General features: G+C 44.7%; 1 protein-coding gene across 10 annotated transcripts in view; it reads right to left on the bottom strand.

The window, feature by feature from the left end:
• Positions 1-18,882, bottom strand: part of SRCIN1 (SRC kinase signaling inhibitor 1) — a 324,300-nt gene that overhangs the window by 129,389 nt on the left and 176,029 nt on the right. The window contains exon 1 of one of the 10 annotated variants that reach the window (XM_063138584.1): positions 8,037-8,280. The exons of the other annotated variants lie outside the window; for them this stretch is intronic. The gene's annotated coding sequence lies outside the window, so the exon portion shown is untranslated. Of the gene's footprint in view, positions 1-8,036; positions 8,281-18,882 lie in introns of those variants that run through there. 10 annotated transcript variants of the gene reach the window in all.

Raw genomic sequence — 18,882 nt, 5'->3', positions numbered from 1 at the left:
AATTTCTTTTTCAAAGATAAGGCAGGAAGGAGAGGTACAATTAATATCATTCTGTTTGTATGGGAGAATCAAAAAGAGATAAGGGTATGTGAGAGGATTTGAAATGACAGCCTTATTAGCACCGATAAAAGCAAGGCAAATGGTGCAGAAAGGACGATATGAAGAATGACAAAGGCTGAGGAGCGGATTGCAACGAGGAATATAGTACATCCACAGGACTATGAAATAGCTGGATGTCAGTTTCTAAACAGGCTAAGCCAGAGCTAAGACCCCAAACCGGTTTTATTTAGTTAGTTAGTTATTAAAACATTTGCATCCCGCCCTATATCACTGGGATCTCAGGGTGGTGTACAGATAAAAATCAAATAGTATAAAACAATAGATAATGTACACAAATAAAAATATATTAAACCATTAACAAGCTAAAACCAGTAGAAAATTTAAAAGCAATTAAAGTTTTCAGTCCGGGGACTAAAGTTCACATATCACTAAAAGTTAGGAATAAGAAAATGGTTTTGAGCATGTACAAAGTGTCTTTCATAAGAACATAAATGGCAACTGCAACAAAATGTTGCTGTATGGAGTACTCCTCTTCACGATCCCAGCCAGCCATACTTCTCCCAGGATATGCCATTCCCTTTCCCTCCCACTTTTTCCATTTCCCCCCAACAATCACTCAGCAGTCTGAGCATACTCAGGCCTCATTGGGCAGCGTGTGGCTATTGTTGGTTGTTGTACTCCTGCAGAGTTTGGAGTTTTCTTTAATGTGCTGATGCCTTCCTCTTGCATGATGCTGTTCTGGCTACAGAAGGATCTGCACTTTGAGAACAAGTTCACTGTTAAGGGTATAGGATAGAAGCTGCCATGCTCGGTCAGACAAAATGTCCATCTTGCCTAGCACTGCTGTCTCCAAGAGTGATCAGCCAGGCACTCCACAGAAATTCAATAGTGGGCAAGATTGTGGTGGCCATTCCCTGTTGCTTTGGCCCAACCTCAGGGAACTAGGGTGCTTCAGAAATGGTAATACTATTCCTGGCTCCAATGGCTCCAAACCACCTTCCTAACAATTGGCGTACCTTTTTTCCAAGCATATGGATGATATCCAGCAAATTATGTGTGGGAGCCATGGCAGGGCCGAAGAACATCCCCGGCACAGTTCCATCAGCTTTGTGCTCATGCCTGCCCAGTTAGCAAATCAGATGTGCAAACCTGGAGTGGATTCTCTCCGAAACTAACCCCCCCTACCCTACGCCAACTCAGTCTGGGGAGGCAGATTCAATATTTTAAAAATGTGTTTTCTTCCTTGCAGAAAATCTTGAGGATAGCTTGGCTGTTCCCCTCCTAGAACCTAGCATGTGTGCTGGTGTTTTGAATGCTTGCCTTGCTTGTCGCCGTGCCGTAAACTTCTCATGTATCCATTACCATCTCTCAAACTTTAGAGGAGAGGAATCTGCATCACAGGAAACCATATTCTGATTCAGTAGGAACCTGACATGACAGCAGCTGCAGGGCCTTGATAAGACAGAATTGTCATGCAGCCACGCTGCTTGTCACCCTAACTGTCCCCTGCTCCATTCTCCCCAGTTTCCATTCAGCACCAGAACCATGGGAACAGTGACCAGGAAGCAGCAAAGCTGATCAAATTTCAAGCACAACCATGACAACAAAGCCCAAACAGAAGAGGCTGAATGCAAAATTCTAAGGTAAACTTGGTTCCAAGCAAACTAATTGTTCCCAGCTTGCCTTTAAGGGTGGCACAGTCAGAATATTTCATACAGACTAGCTACCCATTAAAATTCAGTGCTCTCCCTTTTAATAATAATAACAATAATAATAATAATAGCAATGTCTACATAAGAATACAGTAGTGTAAGATTTATTACTCGAGATCTAGCAAACCAATTTTGCTCATTTTTGTTTTAAACTGAAGCTTGAACAGTGTGGCTGTGCAGAAAATCTGGAACATTCGAAAAGTTCAAAGCTTGAGCTTTAATAGCAATAAATTTCCTCCATGCCAAACAGCCAGGGCAGCCCCTCTGCCACCGGGGATGACGAACAGCCCTGCTCTGCCAATCAGCGTGGCATGAAGGTGGCCCCTGGGTGCAGCCACAAGATTAGGCTGTTACTGCCAGCAGGGAGGGGAAAGGGGACGGAGGCAGCTAATCAGGGTGCGCGAGGGGGGGCGGGGGCTACGCCACATGCAAATTTCAGAGGGGGATTCACTACGCATGATCCACATTTGCATTATTCATGAGCCACTCTGTGGTGAGGGAATGAGGGGCAAAAAAAGCGGGAAAGAAGCGGGACTACTAGCGCCCATGGTGACATGCGGTTTACGCTAGTAATAATAATAATTTTTCTAAGTACTTCACATCCATTATCTCAGTAATTCTCAAAATGTCTGCCTATCACAGGCTGAGAACAGTGGCTAGCGGTGAGCTGTGAATCAGGGCCAAGGAGGGAAGTACGGGCTGTGGCGGGGGGGCGGCGGTTCAGCTCCCTCCCCTGCACACCCCATTGCCGATAAAAGTTGTAGCCCCACCTTCTTTTACCATCAGTTTAATCCTAACCATCACGCAATGGCCAAAAGAGAACATTTTGCTACAAGATGCTCAGCCTTCGATTGTGGTGAAGCTCTGGGTAAGCCTCCTTTGCTCTAAAACACATACCCCCGCCCCTTCCTTAATAAACAGGCCATGCTGCTATCATGTCTAGATTATAATGCTAAAATCGTTGCATGAAAATTTTATCCCAAGAAATTATTACTGTTGTACAATCAGCACAGGCCAAATAGTGCTTCCTGTTAATGAACAAGCTTTGGCCATGAAAACTCCCCTGTTGCACTCTGCTTGTCACCCAGCTAGAATTCCAGAAGGGCTGCATTCTCATTCTCATTCTCATTCTCATTCTCATTCTCATTCTCTCTCTCTCTAATTCATTCATCGCCTCTGGCCAGGCCCATACCACAGCTCACTGGTTAATACTCTCCCATGGCCTACGGACAGTTTTGTTGATGGAAAATATTTTCATACGCGAAAGGGAAATTCACACCAAGTCAGCCTGCTCATCTGCAGCTGATCTGGTCAAAGGTAGTACCAGGTTTAAGGGGGCCCTGATCGCAGTGCTCTCTGGTGGGTCTCTGCCTGGGAGCCCTGGTGGGGGTGGGAGTCCTCTGAGATGACTTGAATTGCAACTCTGTTAATACCCAGCCAACTACAACCCGGGTCTCCCACTCGTTAGTCCAACATTCTAACGACTTCCTAAGAACCAAGAAGAGCTCTCAGACCAAAAGGCTATCGCATTCAGCATATTTATTTATTTATTTATTTATATCCCGCCTTTTTTTGTCCAGGGAACCCAAGGGGCTTACATAATCCTCCTCCTCTCCATTTCATCCTCTCAACAACGACCTTGTGAGGTAGGTTGGGCTGAGAGTCTGTGACTGGCCCAAAGCCACCCAGTGGGTTTCCATAGCTGAGTGAGGACTAGAACCCAGATCTCCCGGCTCCCAGTCCAACACTTTAGCCACCACACCACACCGGCATCCCGTTTCCCACAGTGGCCAACCAGATCTCTATGAGAAACCCACAAGGAGGACGAGAAGGCAATAGCACCCTCCCACTCAAGTTCTTCAGCAACTGGTATACAAAGACATACTGCCTCTGCTCCTGGAGATGGTATTTACAGTAGTTAGTAGTTACTGATAACCTTGTTATCCTCTATGAATGGTCTAATCTCCTTTTAAAGCTAAGTTAGAGACAATCACTACAGCTTGTAGAAGTGAATTTCATAGTTTAACTATGTGTCATGTGACGAAGTGCTTCCTTTCGCCTGTCTTGAAGCCCCCACCTTTGAGCTTTATTGAGTGACCCTAGTTTCTATCATTTATGAGAGAGGGAGGAAAGCGTTTCTCTCTCCGCTTTCTTCATAGCATGCATAATTTTATATACCTCTACCATTTCCCCCCAAGCTAAAGATCCACAAATGCAGTAATTTGTCCTCATAGGGGAGTTGCTCCAGCCCCCTGATCATTTTGGTTGCCCCTTTCTACACCTTTTCTAGCTCTACAATATCCCTTTGGAGAGGCAGCAACTGGAACCTTACACAGTATTCATATTATGGCTGCACTTTCTATTTATAAAAAGCAGCTTCCCCCAACTGGTGTCCTCTAGAGGTGTTGCACTACAACAACCAGCATCCCCAGCCAGCTGGGAACTGTAGTTCAACATATCTAGAGGGCACCATGTTGGAGAAAGCTGGTATGAAGGCATTTCACAGATGTAACAGGGGCACAAATAAAATCCCCTGCCTCATGCAAAGGTAACTGTGCAAGACCTCCCCACACATTGCTGAAATTCTACTCTTTTTATATACTCTACTTGTTTACTCTGCAATAGCCTGCGTTCTACTGGTTTAAAAGTCAAGACAGTGTTTGTTCTTTTCGGTGATACAATGATGTCCTAATGTTACACAGCCAATCAGATTCGGCTATATGCTGACATCACTGACAACATCAATGCAGAGCGGAAGCAGCGCTTCCTGAGTCAGTCCCATGGGCAATCCCAACCAAATAGAAGTCACATCGAGAATAGGATGATGTCATGATGCTGCAAAGCAACCACAGAAAAACCCTCCAGATTTCCCCCACCCCACCACAAATGTGCATGAAAAGCCCCTTCCCCCTTTTGGCTTAGTCCTACTAATAATGCCAATATCAATCTTACAGGAATCTTATACGGAACATTGAAATGTATGTGTTGTTCCTTGTAAACTATGCATTATTATTACTACTGCTATATGAAAGAAAGGTAACAACAGGATCCAGCCACAAAACAACAATATCTAAATTAAAAACCCAAAGACCCAGGTTCTCAGGAACTAATTTCACCTCTAAAATCTTTGAATGCATAATTTGGGGTGGGTGGGATTGGAATGGGTGGGAATTGATGGAAATTGGATGTTGCAAAGCGGGTACCATGCCAGCGCATAGCCAGCTTGTGTTTACAGGGTGCCACAGGAGGACAAGATGGATGCCAACCTGAAGCCAACAACACAGATGCCCTTTTTTTCAGCCATGCAGATCTAGTTTGATGATGGGGGTGGGGTGGCAGTACTTGAGATTTTGTTGAAAAGTAAACCATTCTTATGCTACCTTTTGTATGTGCCAGCCATGATCCAGGGTACATGGGGTCATAAAGGAGCCTCTAAGAAGCCTTCCCCTGTGCTCACTCCTTCAGCAATGCCTTTCAACAATCCTTCCCTGCCTCCTCTCATTTGCTCCTCCGCTACCACCTTCCTCTCTCCTGCCCTTGCTCCCCCTCTACTCATAGATGATTCCTAGTTTTTCTTTCCACACTTGCGCTTCTCCATGTAAAATGGATTGTGAGCCCTCTGGGATACTTCACTGTTCCGTAATGGTTCCTAACACCTGGGCAGTGCTCTATGAATGTTAATTATTTGTTTTCGTATTACATAGCTTAATTGCTGACCCATCTCATGTCTAAGACTCAGGGCGAGTTACAGTCCAAAAAATAGCATATATTACAGTAGATCGAGTCATAATACAATCAGAGTAAGGCCAAATTCTCATTGAGAATTCTAGACTGTAGTATTTTAAGCTTGCAGGTGGAAGCACACATGACTGAATGGTCCCTGTACAAAAACAAAGCTTTCACTATAGAAAAGTAGCATATCAGAGAGCCTATGCATCTCCGTAGCATCCTCGTTTTCTATATGCAGGGATTTTTTTGGGAGGAACTCTCCCTATGTTCACTCCTTCAGAAAAGCCTTTCAGCAACCTTTTCTGCAATAGAATGAGACGGTAGAATCCTGAGATAGGAGGGTGGACTGTACCACTTCAAGTTGAGAAAGGAGATAATATTTTTGAACATTCAAAAATATACCTTGAAAGTAGAAAACTAGCACATGAGCAAGAAATGTTCTCACAGAGTTCACATCTTGCTGTGCTAGTTTTCTATTTGAAGGGAATTTTTAAAGCAACAGAGTATTAAAAAAAGCCACCCTCGCACAAGGGTTCTGCAGTACTACAGTTTTATATCACCTGAAAGCTTTACCCCGCTTATTCCCACTTCATTCTGCTGCATGTAGTAGACCAAGCATCATGTGAAGTGGTATAGCCCAGGCATAGGCATCTTTGAGAGCTAGGCCAAAAAGACACACTACTGATTCTAGTTCATTGGGTTACTTCACCAGCCACCAAGAAGTGTGTCCCACACACTGCCAAACTGTTGCATAAGTTAATAATTGAACCAACACTTGATCTTTTTTTAAAGATTGGGAGCTTTCTAAGGAATGTTCAAATGAGGTGGGAGTATAATTTTGGTTTGATTAAATATTGGGTTAGATCTAGATTTATTTAGGTGCATGCAACTGAGTTTGTAGAAGTGGAAGACCATCCAGTAACATTCTACAGGTAGATGACAAAAGAACGCAATGCCAATGTTCAAAATTGAGAATCACCATTATTAATGGAGGGTGGATAAAACAAAGCTTACATCATTGCCCTGGGCATGTATGCCATTTGGGGGGCGTGGGATATGTGGGGGGAAATAAAAATATATTTTCTGAGACTCTAAAGAATTAGATGCAAAAATATTTCCCTTGTCCACCTTCTCATAGGCTTTAATCTGAGAAGGAGTTACTGGAATGAAGGAGGGGGGCGTTGGATGGATTGTAGGTCTCTTTCTCTTTGGGATCCCAAGGGGCAGCCTAGAGAAAGGGAGAGATAGAGACATCTTAACTTGAGAAAGGACTTATCAAAAGTCTCTCCGCCCCATTCTCAGTGCGAGAGCTCAGCACTGCATTGAATGAAATATAATCAAGAGTGCATCTGAGCATGCACAAGTTCATTTATCTGACAGGAAATGTGTGTTTTTTCCAGCTCTACATAGCGGCAGGGACCAGTAAGCCTGGGACTTACCTGTCCCAAATCAGTTCTTATAGGAGAACTCATTTACCTACCACTCCTGCTTTTCTAACAAATGGTAGGGAAGTCGTAATCTTAATGCTGATGAGCATTTTTGTGTTTTATCCTTTTAGATTACTGTATGCTTAAAAATAGTAATAGACAGTGTCATGTAGGCTGAGGGAGGACTGGAACATGGGTTCCAGTCAAAATCAATGGGTGACCTTGGACCAGTTACTGACTCCCAGCCTGTCCTGACCTACCTCACAGGGTTGTAAGTATAAAATGGCATAATACCCATATGTACTACTGTGATCTTAAAGATGGATGGGATGCAAATGTAACCAACCAGTAAATATTGCTGCTACAATCCCTCACCCCCAACAATCCTGTCCTTTTCTGAAAACATCCTGAAGGAAAACAACCACACACAAACACACCCATCTTATTCACGCTAACTCCCTCCTCACCATCACCAAAATACAAACTGACCCCTAAGACTTGCAATTGCTGTGGCTTAACAACAACACAGAAGTGCACACCCCTTTTTATATATATACATTTAACAATGCCATACTTATCTCCATAGCTGGCCGGTCACATCAAAGCAACCACTGGGAGAACTGTGCGTGTTTGTGTGTGCGTGCATCTATTGAGTAGCCAGCTGTCCCATATATTATTCTCTCTCATTGCCCCACAAGCCATCTGCAGCCCCATAGGACATATTGTGGTGTCCTTTTAATTTAGACTCGGCTTTTTCAGACTTGGGATGGTGGAGGTGTTTATTGACCAGTTCTGCTGTTATACCATTTGGTGCAGTGATCGAATTACAGGAGAGACTGGGGGAGGGAAGGCATAGAAAAGAACAACCCTTCTTCCCTTGAAAAAAGAAAGAAAGAAAGAAAGAGGACGGATTTTAACACCCACCCCCAGAACCCACCGAAGGGCCAAAGGATGTGTACTTTCCTTCCCTCCAGAATTCGAGCACCAAATGTGCAATAGCTCAACTGCTGGTACAACCGCCACCTCCACCCCCCTTCCATCGCCTCCCTCCACCTGTCTCACCCCACGCACACACATCCACACGACTTTGCTTGCGCCGTCTCCTTACCTGCCACAGGTTAGATTCAGCTGGGCCACCTTAAAGAGCTTCCCGCTTCTGCCATCCCCAGTGCAGCCCGCTTCATACAATGGGAGGCTGCAGTGTCTATAAATTCATCCGTCAGCAGCTCGGTTGCCTTCTTTCCGCACTCCCTTTAGCTGCTGCTGCTGGAGACGGTGGCTTCTTGGGTATGCAGAGGTGATGTGGAAAGGGGAAGATGCGAGGTTTCTTTCAATGGAGGGGGGGGGGTGAAATCACCCATTGGAGGGCAGAGTAATGCAGGTGCAGCCCCCCCTCCTGCTCCATTACACGCCTGCCATCATACACCCCCCCCCAACTCCCAAGCCTGACCTTAGCAATGCAAGCGCGCTTCCTCTAGCTTCCCTTATAAGGACACCGTCGCCGTGGCAACCAGGACTCCACCTGTCTTTCGGAGGCTGTGCATGACGCGGGCTGGAGCGCTCGTGAAGGCAGGGTGGCTGGAGCCCCCGGCCTCGGGTGGCCCGACAGCACTTTCTGGTCGTTCCTTCGTTCACCCTCCCTGACCTGGACTGGGCAGGTCACACTAACGTAGGAGGCAGCCAGCTTACACCGAGCCCGTTTGTCCGTCTAGTTCTGCATTGCCCTCCAGACCTTTGGGACCACAACTCCCATCATCCCCGGGCGTGCTGGCTGGGGCTGATGGGAGCTGTAGTCCAAAAGGGCACCAGGGTGCCTATCACTCCGGAGCTTCAGGCAGAGATCTATCTCAGCCGTCCTATCTGTGGCATCCTTTTAATGACATTGAACATGGGGCCTCTTGCACATGACGTTCTTATCGCTGAGCCACGTTCCCTCTTGCATATATGCATTCGAAACTTGAGTAGCTGCCTGTGCAAGGACATGCATGTGAAGACTGTCCTGCCCCAAGGCAAGGATGGCAAGAAATATTACCACCCCTCGGATGTAGCAAGGTTTTAGGAGGCGAAAAAAGAAAGCAAGAAAGATGTTGGTGAGTGTCACTGTGCCTGCCTGCCCCCCTCCCCACTAATGAAAAGAAAATGGAAAGCTGTCGGAATGGACTGCAGGGTTTTATTACCAAGTGATTTGGAAGGCTTTGTTATTAGTTATTTTTAATATATACAGCACCATCAATATTCCCAGTGCTTTAATGAGAAACATGACCAGGAAAGACAGATCCCTTCCCCAAGGAGTTAATAAATTTTGAGAGTGGGGAAGACAGCGGAGGGAGGGAGGAATCTGAGCCAACCAGCTATGTGTATGAAGGCTTCCTCACTGGGTAGGGATGAATAGCTCCATCCCACGTACCTGTTTCCCTCAAATTATCCCTACAGCGCTAAGCTGTCAGTGTTGTTGATGTTGCTACCGGGCGGCAAGATCCTTTGCACACGAGGAAGTGGGTTTAAGGGGGGGGGGATGTAAAAAAAAATCATTAAAGAATCAACGGATGACCCAATCCGATTCAAATTTGGTATGCTTAAAGCTCTCCTTAATATCTATTACTGTGCCAATTTTGAAGTCTTTATCTTTAAAGCTTATGCAGATGTAAGCATTTCAAATCCTGCTCCTGCGTCCCAGTGGCCGCTCGGATGATACGCTCGAAATCTAGTATCAAAATACGGTGAGTCTTTTGCATTTATAGCACCATTGAAGCAGGATGCATGGGAGTACTTCACAATAAAAGCAGATTATAAGCTGGAAAACTTTGGAGTCCTTTGCATGCAATTTGCAGTGATTGCACAGTATAATGCTGGTGTGATAAAGCTCAAAGACTCAAGGGTTAGGCCAAAGGCTTCAGGGGGAAACGGTGGGTGGGTTTTTGAGGAGGGATTTGGCAGGAGGGAGACCCTATCATGAGGCAGGATGACATGGCTGCCTCAGGTGGAGGATCTTCGATGTTGTTAAGGACAGCAGGGTAATGAAGATTGGTGCTCTGCTTTCCTGTCTCCCTCCCCACAGTATTATGTCTAAGTTCTAGGCCCAGGACACCATCCATAAGGAAGTTCTCCAAAGCAAGCCCACTCAAATAAATGGGAGCTATGCAAGACCGTGGTGGTGTTCTTGCACAGCCCCTGCTAATTTCAACTAGGCTTGCACACAAGATCTTCCTGGTGGATTGTGCCACACAGGGAAGTACCCGGTGGATATCCTTACCTCGTACGCTCAAATGACTTGGACCAAACTTGAGGGAGGAAGTTACCAGTTACGGCAAAACTTTTCTAGTGCAGTTTGCACTTTAACATTTGGTGTATGTATAATGTGATAAACAAGCCTGCGTCACTGAGCTAAAAGGCGGGTTGGTTGTAACCCGCCCAGACATACACACACAGAGCCATCCTAAAGTGGGATGTACTAGTTACCAACCACCAGTCACATCCACCAGGTGTTAGATCAGCTTCACACACAAAGTCACCAGGCCAAAATCACTGCAAACTGCATGCAAAGGACTCCAAAGTTTTCCAGCTTACAATCTGCTTTTATTGTGAAGTACTCCCATTTGCTTTAATTGTTCTATAAAAGCAAAAGACTCGCCGTATTTTGAAACTAGTTTTCGAGCGTATCATCTGAGCGGCCACTGGGGCACAGGAGCAGGATTTGATATGAATTAAAGAAATGCTTACATCTGTGTAAGATTTAAAGATAAAGACTTCAAAATTGGCACAGCAATAGATATTGAGAGCTTTAAGCATACCAAATTTGAATTGGATTGGGTCATCCGTTGATTCTTTAATGATTTTTTTACATTCCCCCCCCCCCCCTTAAACCCACTTCCTGGTATGCAAAGGATCTTGCTGCCCGGTAGCAACAACAACGCTGACAGCTTAGCACCGCTGGGATAATTCGAGGGAAACAGATACGTGGGATGAAGCTAAAAGCGTGTTGCTAACTAAAGGCTAGAATCCAATCAGGCTGCGTCTTTGGTCTGTGCATGATCAAAAATGCCTGCTATGCATGAGGAAAGGTTGTAGCTCAATGGATGAATGTCTGACTCATGTACAGAAACAAGCTTCTGTGTGAAGAGTTCCTTCTGATTTGGGCTCCCATTTATGCAAAGGAGTTGCTTCACAGGTTTAAAATCATTCACTTTGCAGATTCTGCCCCTTGCTGTATTGGAGCCTCTTTGTAAGTGCTCCAACTCCCAGTGTGGGTCTTGAACCTGCAGTATGAGGGATGTCAAGTGGGGATTCAATCTGTACACTACCTTGTCCCCAAATCGTAGAGTTGGGGAGAAGGAAGTGCAAGATAACCCGCCAGAACATCATTGAAACCTCATGAATAGCAGTAAGTCAGAGAGCAGATCATGTGGTAAAGACCTGACTCCTACAACAGCTTCAGGGTCCACCGTTCTTTGTGGTCTGAGCACCGTTCTTTGTGGTCTGAGCAGCCTTGTTGCTACGCCCTTTCCTGCCCCACTCCCTTGCCCTGCCTTTTGCCTCCACCTTGTCACACCGAGCGCTGAAGAGGGTCTGTAGTTCCACGGTAGAAGCACCTGCTTTGCAATTAATTCCCCATGGTTGGCTAGCAAAGACCCCTGTCTGAAACCGTGGAGAGCTACTGCCAGTCAGTGTAGTTCAGTGTAGCATTAGATGGACCAGTGGTTCGACTCGGTATAAAGGCAAGCTTCCTATGTGTGTCGTGGCAGAAATCTGTTTTCTGAGCTTCCTGCCCTAAGAAAGTAGCAGCTGTTCAGGCAGTTGGGCGGGGAGGGGGGTGCATGTGGAGGGAAGCTTGGCTTTTTGGGAACAAATGGACCAGTTTGTTTGTTTTAAACCTGTGTAGGATGCATTCATGAGTCAATTTTGTATCATACATTTTTACCCTGCGGCTTCACACAGAGCAGAGGTAGGCAACCTATTCAGAGTGTGGGCACATATAGCAATTTGAGAAACTGTCCTGGGCACCACCACAAAATGGCTCCCACTGGAGGATGTGGTAAAGGACAAGTAACCTGCCCCAAAGTAACCTAAGTACATGGCCGAGGTGAGGTCTGAGCCCCAACACACTAAACGCTTCCTTTGAACCCATAGTTCTCAGCACCAACATAAATACTATTTCACAGTGATCCTAGCTGCTGGTAAGAACTTCTTTTTAAGTGAGAGAGGTAGGGCATCTTGGTGGGCACCAATAAAGGGGCCCAGGGGCCCTGACATAGAGGGGTTTAAGGCAGTAATGGGAACCTGTGGCCTCCCAGATGTTCTTGGGCTACAATTCCATCATCCCTGACCATTGGGAGCTGTATGCGACCTGGAGTTCAACCACATCTAGAGAATTGCAGCTTCCCCACAGCTGCTGTAGGGTGACCAGATGCAAAGGAATAGAGGGTTTATGCCTTGAATAGAGCTGAGAAAATGAGAATTTTTGACAGTAACAGGATGCCATGGGGGGGGGGAGCTGAGAATTATCCTAATACCTTTAAAAGTACCAGAGCCTTGTCCCCCTTTGCATCTGGTTACAGTGCTGTATTATACTGAACCAGAGTGCTGGTCGAATTATCCTACCACTTTCTAATCCGATCGACAGTAGATCTCCAAAGTTCTGATACCGGGGGCTTAACAGAAACTTTCTGCATGCAAAGTTATCCAGTGCACAGAGAGCTGGAGAGAGTCAAGTTCAAATTCCTGCACAGCTGATAATTGACTGTGGCCTCATCTACACCGTGCAGGATATTGCACTATGAAAGTGGTATGAAAAGGCAGGAGCCACACTACTGCTTTATAGTGGTATTTAAGTGCACTGACAACTGTTGGGGCCCATTGACACATACCGTATATTGCTTTATCCTGTTTGGTGTGGCTCCTGCCTTTTATATACCACTTTCATAATGCAATATCCTGCATGGTGTAGATGAGCCTTGTGTCAGCTAGGGCTAGCTAGCTAGCCAGCCAGCCAGCCACCGCCTTTCAGCATTTGTTTCGTAAATTGGAAATAGAAGTGGACTACTTCACATGATTGCGGTGGGGGAGCAGGTAAAAGACTAAATAAACGTTTTGTTTAGTCCCTATCCAGTGATCATTGAACACAGCAAAAGATTATGCTCTTATTGCTGTTTCAAGTGCCCCCACAATCAGAGATTCAAAAGTTGGCTATGAGAGAAAGAAGTTGGCTATTTAGTGGTGCCCCCTCACCCCTGTTTGTGGATGCCTGGTATCTCCTTTAATGTCTTTTAGGCACTGGGAAAAGATCTTTTTATTTTCCTAGGCCTTTAAAAAAACATTTAGGGTGCATATTTAGACAGAAAAATGTCCTACAAGTCAATGCTGGAAGTTGTAGGGTTTTCCTGTCCGAACATGCATATGATTGCACCCTTAATATCGTAAACTCTGTAACTCCATGTGGTTTTAGCATTGGTTTTTTTTTAGCTCTGCAAATATTTCTCTGGCTCTCTGTATTATATGTGATGGTTGCTGAAATTGTGATAATCTCTGCTTTGATATAGCTAGTCTGTTTTAATGGTGGGGAGAGTTTGTGGCATTATTTATTGTTTTATTGGAATGGTGATTTTAATTTTAATTTCTTTTACTCTGTAATTTGTCTAGAGAACTTTAGTTGCTGGGCAACTGATAAATGGAGTAAATCAATCAATAATAAAACAAATCTTCCTGCTGAAAAGTATGCAAAAAGCTCTGCCACAATTTACAGAACCTTCACCATCACAAAACATTTTGCATATTTTTCTTTGTTCAGCGTACAATCAATGAGCAGAGTGCACACACACACAAGATTGTTACACAGCACAGGGTGAAGAGAAATTTATAAAACTGTTTCCTGTGCTTTATTTTCCTGCAGCTTTTGTATTTTCACAAGCACTCTCACAAAATGGCTATCATGGAGGGACTTGCATATTCATGAAATGGCTGCCAGGGTGGGCATGGCTAATTACAAAATACTCATTTCCTATAAAGGAAACTGGTGAAACAAATAAGAAAAGTAACTAGTCCAAAAGTCTACATACTAGGCGTATAATGGGGTGGGTGGTTTAGCTCCAAAATACAAGACCACCCGTTTGAACCCAAATAAAGATTTTGGACCCAAATAAGGGGCAGCACTTTGCTTTGGAGCATGGGCAATCTCCAAGTTAAAACATAATTGAACATAATATTAAGAAATAAAATTAAAATCAGGAGAGGTAGGAAGCTTAGTGGGCACCCAAGAGAGATGTCCGTGGGCACACAGGTGCCCATGAGCACCATGTTGGAAACCCAGATTTAGAGCCTCTGGATCAGGAAATTCATCACAAAATGCGGAGGCTGAGTAATGATACCTCCAGAGCCAATGACTGTACTTAACTTGAGGAAAGGTGAATTATGGAACTCCCTGCTACAAGGAAATAAGTTCAGCAAAACATTTTGCAATTTTCGAAGAGGGATTAGACATCAATGACAAATCTTGATAAAATAGTTAAGAGCAGAGACACCACACTGACAACAAAGGTCCGCATAGTTAAAGCAATGGTATTCCCCGTAGTAACCTATGGCTGCGAGAGCTGGACCATAAGGAAGGCTGAGCGAAGGAAGATAGATGCTTTTGAACTGTGGTGTTGGAGGAAAATTCTGAGAGTGCCTTGGACTGAAAGACGATCAAACCAGTCCATACTCCAGGAAATAAAGCCAGACTGCTCACTTGAGGGAATGGTATTAAAGGCAAAACGGAAGTACTTTGGCCACATAATGAGAAGACAGGATACCCTGGAGAAGAGGCTGATGCTAGGGAAAGTGGAAGGCAAAAGGAAGAGGGGCCGACCAAGGGCAAGATGGATGGATGATATTCTGGAGGTGACAGACTTGACCTTGGGGAAGTTGGGGGTGGCGACAGCTGACAGAAAGCTCTGGCGTGGGCTGGTCCATGAAGTCACGAAGAGTCGGAAACGACTGAACGAATAAACAACAAATAAAATTATATCTGTAATTGCCAGCTGATTATACCAAACTCCGCCTCTTTCACCATTTTGTGATGAGTGGGCCTCAGTCATTTTCAGCTTTATTTATTTATTTATTTAGGACCTATTTCACCACGGTCTCCCTCCCTCAATTACGCCTGAGGTGCATAAACTGCTTTAATGTTCTGCTTGAGCCTGATTTTGTAGGTGGAGAGAGACTCTTTTTCTCTAGGTACTCAAATGCTGCTGTTGGATGCTGCTGTTTTTATACTGTTTTTATGTCTCTGATGGTTTTTAAATTTTGTATATTTTTAATGTTTACTGTTTTTAGCTTTTGTGAACCACCCAGAGAGCTTCGGCTGTGGGGCGGTATAGGGTCTGAGAACCCCTGATCTTGCTGACTGGATAATAGCTCTTGAAGGTTTCAGATAGGAGTCTTTCGTATCTCAACCTGGAGATGCCAAGGGCAGAGAACCTGAGACCTTCTGCATGTAAAGCATGCAGTCTACTGCAGAACTACAGACCCTCTTCAGTGCTCGGTGTGGCAAGGTGGAGAAAAAATGCAGGGCAAGAAAGTGGGGCAGGAAAGGATACAGCAACAAGGGTGGAAAATTCCCCTTGTTGCTCAGACCGCAAAGAAAGCATGACCTTGAAGCTGCTACAGGAGTCCGGTCTTGCCACATGATCTGCTCTGCCTGCTAGTCATGAGGTTTCAGTGATGTTCTGGCAGGTTATCCTGCACTTCCTTCTCCCCAGCCCCATGGTTTGGGGCAAGGTAGTGCACAGATTGATCCCCAGCTGACATCCCTCATACTTAAGGTACAAGACCCACAGTGGGAGTTGGAACATTTAAGGAGAGGCTCTAATGCAGCAAGGGGCATAATGTGCACAGAGCACGTTGCAAAGTATTTTTTAAATCCTGTGCAGCACATCCTCTGCATAAATGGGAGCCCAAGTCAGAAGGAAATCTTCACACAGAAGCTTGTTTCTGTACATGAGTCACCCTTGCAGGATGAGGTGATGATAGATTCTAGAACACTTGCACATTTTTAAAGGCCTATATAAATGAATAATGATAACTGCTGCTGGGATTAATTGGAATATAATGAAAACTATATTTCTGTGGGTTCCTTTGGCAAGGCAGAAATTTCAGAGAGCCATCGGGGTGGGTCCCAATTAAAGAGGAAATTTGGAAGTGTTGTTTTAAATTTCTTTGGAGTTGATTTTCCCTTTTAATTTTTTATTCTTACATCAGATTTAGTCTCGACAGCTGTCAAGATACAATTGTCATAAAGCTCATTTGTCCTTTTCAAGAATTCTTCCCAAACCCATAAGCAAGCAGCTGCAAATTCCTCCGTTTGCACACTTTCATGTTATTTGTATGGAAGGGATTTTTTTTTCTTCTGCACGCCCCTCCCCGCCCCCAAACCACTTTCAACTCTCCCTAACCCTTCCACCATTTACAACCTCCAAGGGTGTTGGTATGGGAAGCAATTTGGATCCTCATGCTGTCACATCTTCCCTTCAAAGGTTAAGGTCAGGCAGGTCTCTGTAATCTCCCATTTCCCAGTGTTTATAATTGTATGTATGTGGGTTATTTCTTTTTTCCAATGCATTCCAGACTGGCACATGCCACCCAGGTCTCAGCTGACACAAACATTTTCAAAGCAATTTAGCTGCTCAGAAGGCAACAAAGACAGAAGAGGGGAAACGGAGGCCAACCATTTTAAAATTACTGTATTTTTCTTCCTTTTTCAACTGCCATTTCAAACTCACTGAGGAACAGTTTGGATTATTACACCAAGGACATTTGAAAGATGGCCAGTCCTTTTGCATTGTAAAAGGGCTGCTCTTCAACTATTTTGGAAGTTTGGGGAACGTTAGCAAGCATTGGTCACTTTTAATTTTCTTTACGCATGTACAGACATTGGTACAAATAGGAATCAGTGGTTGTTGTTTTCTTGCTGAGCAGTAGGGTTGGCCTCCCCACATTTTGGTTCCTCAAATAAGTCACGTACTTGTACCCTAATCCAGCACTGATTTCTTCTTCAGACCTTCCTCTACGCTTCAGACAGGCTGCCTTTTCCCCACAAACACCCTGCCGGTTATTCCTATTAACCATTTGTTCAGGGCTCATTATTATTATACTATATATTTTAGCAACAGGAGAAGAAAGAGAGGTGACTTTGTGATGTCATAAGGGCTAGCCAATCAGCAGTATACAAAGATAGATTTTGCTGGGACATGGCAAATGCAATTTCTCCTGAGCTTGATCATGCAGGGGACATTATGACTGCAATCCTATCCAGACTTCCCTGGGGGATAAGCCCCACTAAACTCAACATGGCTTACTTCTGAACGGACATAGGATTGCACTTTGAGTGTCTGATCCAACCTTCCCCAATTGGGTGACTTCTAGGTGTGCTGGACTATAACTCTCATCAACCCCAGCCAACGTCGTAATCATCAGGATGGTGGGAGCTGTAGATCAACACATCTGAAGCTCCACCATGGTGCTCACTTACTGTTTTCCAAGTCTTCTTCATGCATTCCCAGCCCTGTGGATACCTGGGTGGAGCTTAGCGTGAACAACTTGAGTCAGAACACAAGATTCTGCCAGGGTATTTGGTACCATCCTTCCCATCCTGACTCTCCCCACCCCTCACAGTCAGAGACAGGAGGATTTTATTGTTACATTTTCCCATTTCAAATTATCTCTCTCTCCCATCTGGATCTTAAATTAGCTGAACTCTTCTTTTCCTTTTTTATTGTCGCCGATTTGCCTGATGGATGCCTATGCTATTATACATATGTCTTTCCCTTCCTTTCACCCCCCACCCCACCCCCCATCAATTCCATAGATGCACGATTAAAATTAACTTTGCTCTTGTGTTCTGATTGCGTTGCATATTATAGCAGCAACAGCAAAGCGGCATAGAGCAACATTCTGATATTTGCAGAGTATTTCTATTCACGTCAACGGCCCTTTTTTGCACGCACACCCCTCCACACTTTCCAACAAGAGACCACCTTTGAAACAAAAAAGGCAAATTTCCTCTCAGTCTCTTTCTGAAAAACAAACAAACATCTTTTTAAAGACTGGGTTTAAAAAAATAGTCTTACAGAAGTCTCAGAACATTGCAAAGGTTTCCACTGCCTTTTGTGACTCATTCTGCAATGTCATTTAAAGGTCACTGTTCATTCAGCTTCTATTTTGTCCACACTGGTTAACATTTTGGGGCCATGACTTCACAGCCAGTAAACCACCAAGCCAAATGTGGTTCATGTCCACCATGTATTATTGCCCAACAAATGATTGACAGCCACTACTATTTTTTGATTTCACAAGTGGGCAGCAAAAGCAGGTGGTTTATGATGGCCATAATATGACTGGCTATACTCAGCTTTGAAAGGCCACAAATTGTGCTGGTCTGTTCTAAGGCATGGTGGCTAGTAATTTGAACTGGATGTTTTAATCAACCAGCTAAAGCTTTAATTCAGGAGTGGGGAACTTCCGGTCCTCCAGATATTGCTGGACTACAGCTCCCTTCATCAACGTCCATTGGACATGCTAGATGGGTCTGATGGGAATGGGAGTTCAGGAACATCTGGAGGCCCCCGAGTGTTTTAATGACAGACTGACATTTCACCCTGGATTCATCACTGAAAGACATGGGGATGTTTCGAGGGCATGCCATTGCAGATACAGGCTTCCTGCAAATTTGTTCCCAAACCCACACAACCTTGCTTTTCCCCCTCTAACAGTAAGTAGCAAACCCCACCTTAAAAAGTTGTTCTCACACTGAAAGCAGCCTGGGTCATTTACATTAAGGGAAAGGCCATCAATAGCTAGTAGCTGAGATAAATGGAACCACCAGGTTCAGGGGTAGTAAGCCTCTGAATACCAGTTGCTTGGGGGGACAAATAATGCTGGTTGGGAGAGTGGTTATTGCCTTAGAAAATACACCCACACCTCGG

Source organism: Elgaria multicarinata, chromosome 11, assembly GCF_023053635.1.
Source record: "Elgaria multicarinata webbii isolate HBS135686 ecotype San Diego chromosome 11, rElgMul1.1.pri, whole genome shotgun sequence".
NCBI lineage: Eukaryota > Metazoa > Chordata > Lepidosauria > Squamata > Anguidae > Elgaria > Elgaria multicarinata.
The sequence above is the reverse complement of the archived record's forward strand: the minus strand, read 5'-3'. Positions and strand labels throughout refer to the sequence as shown.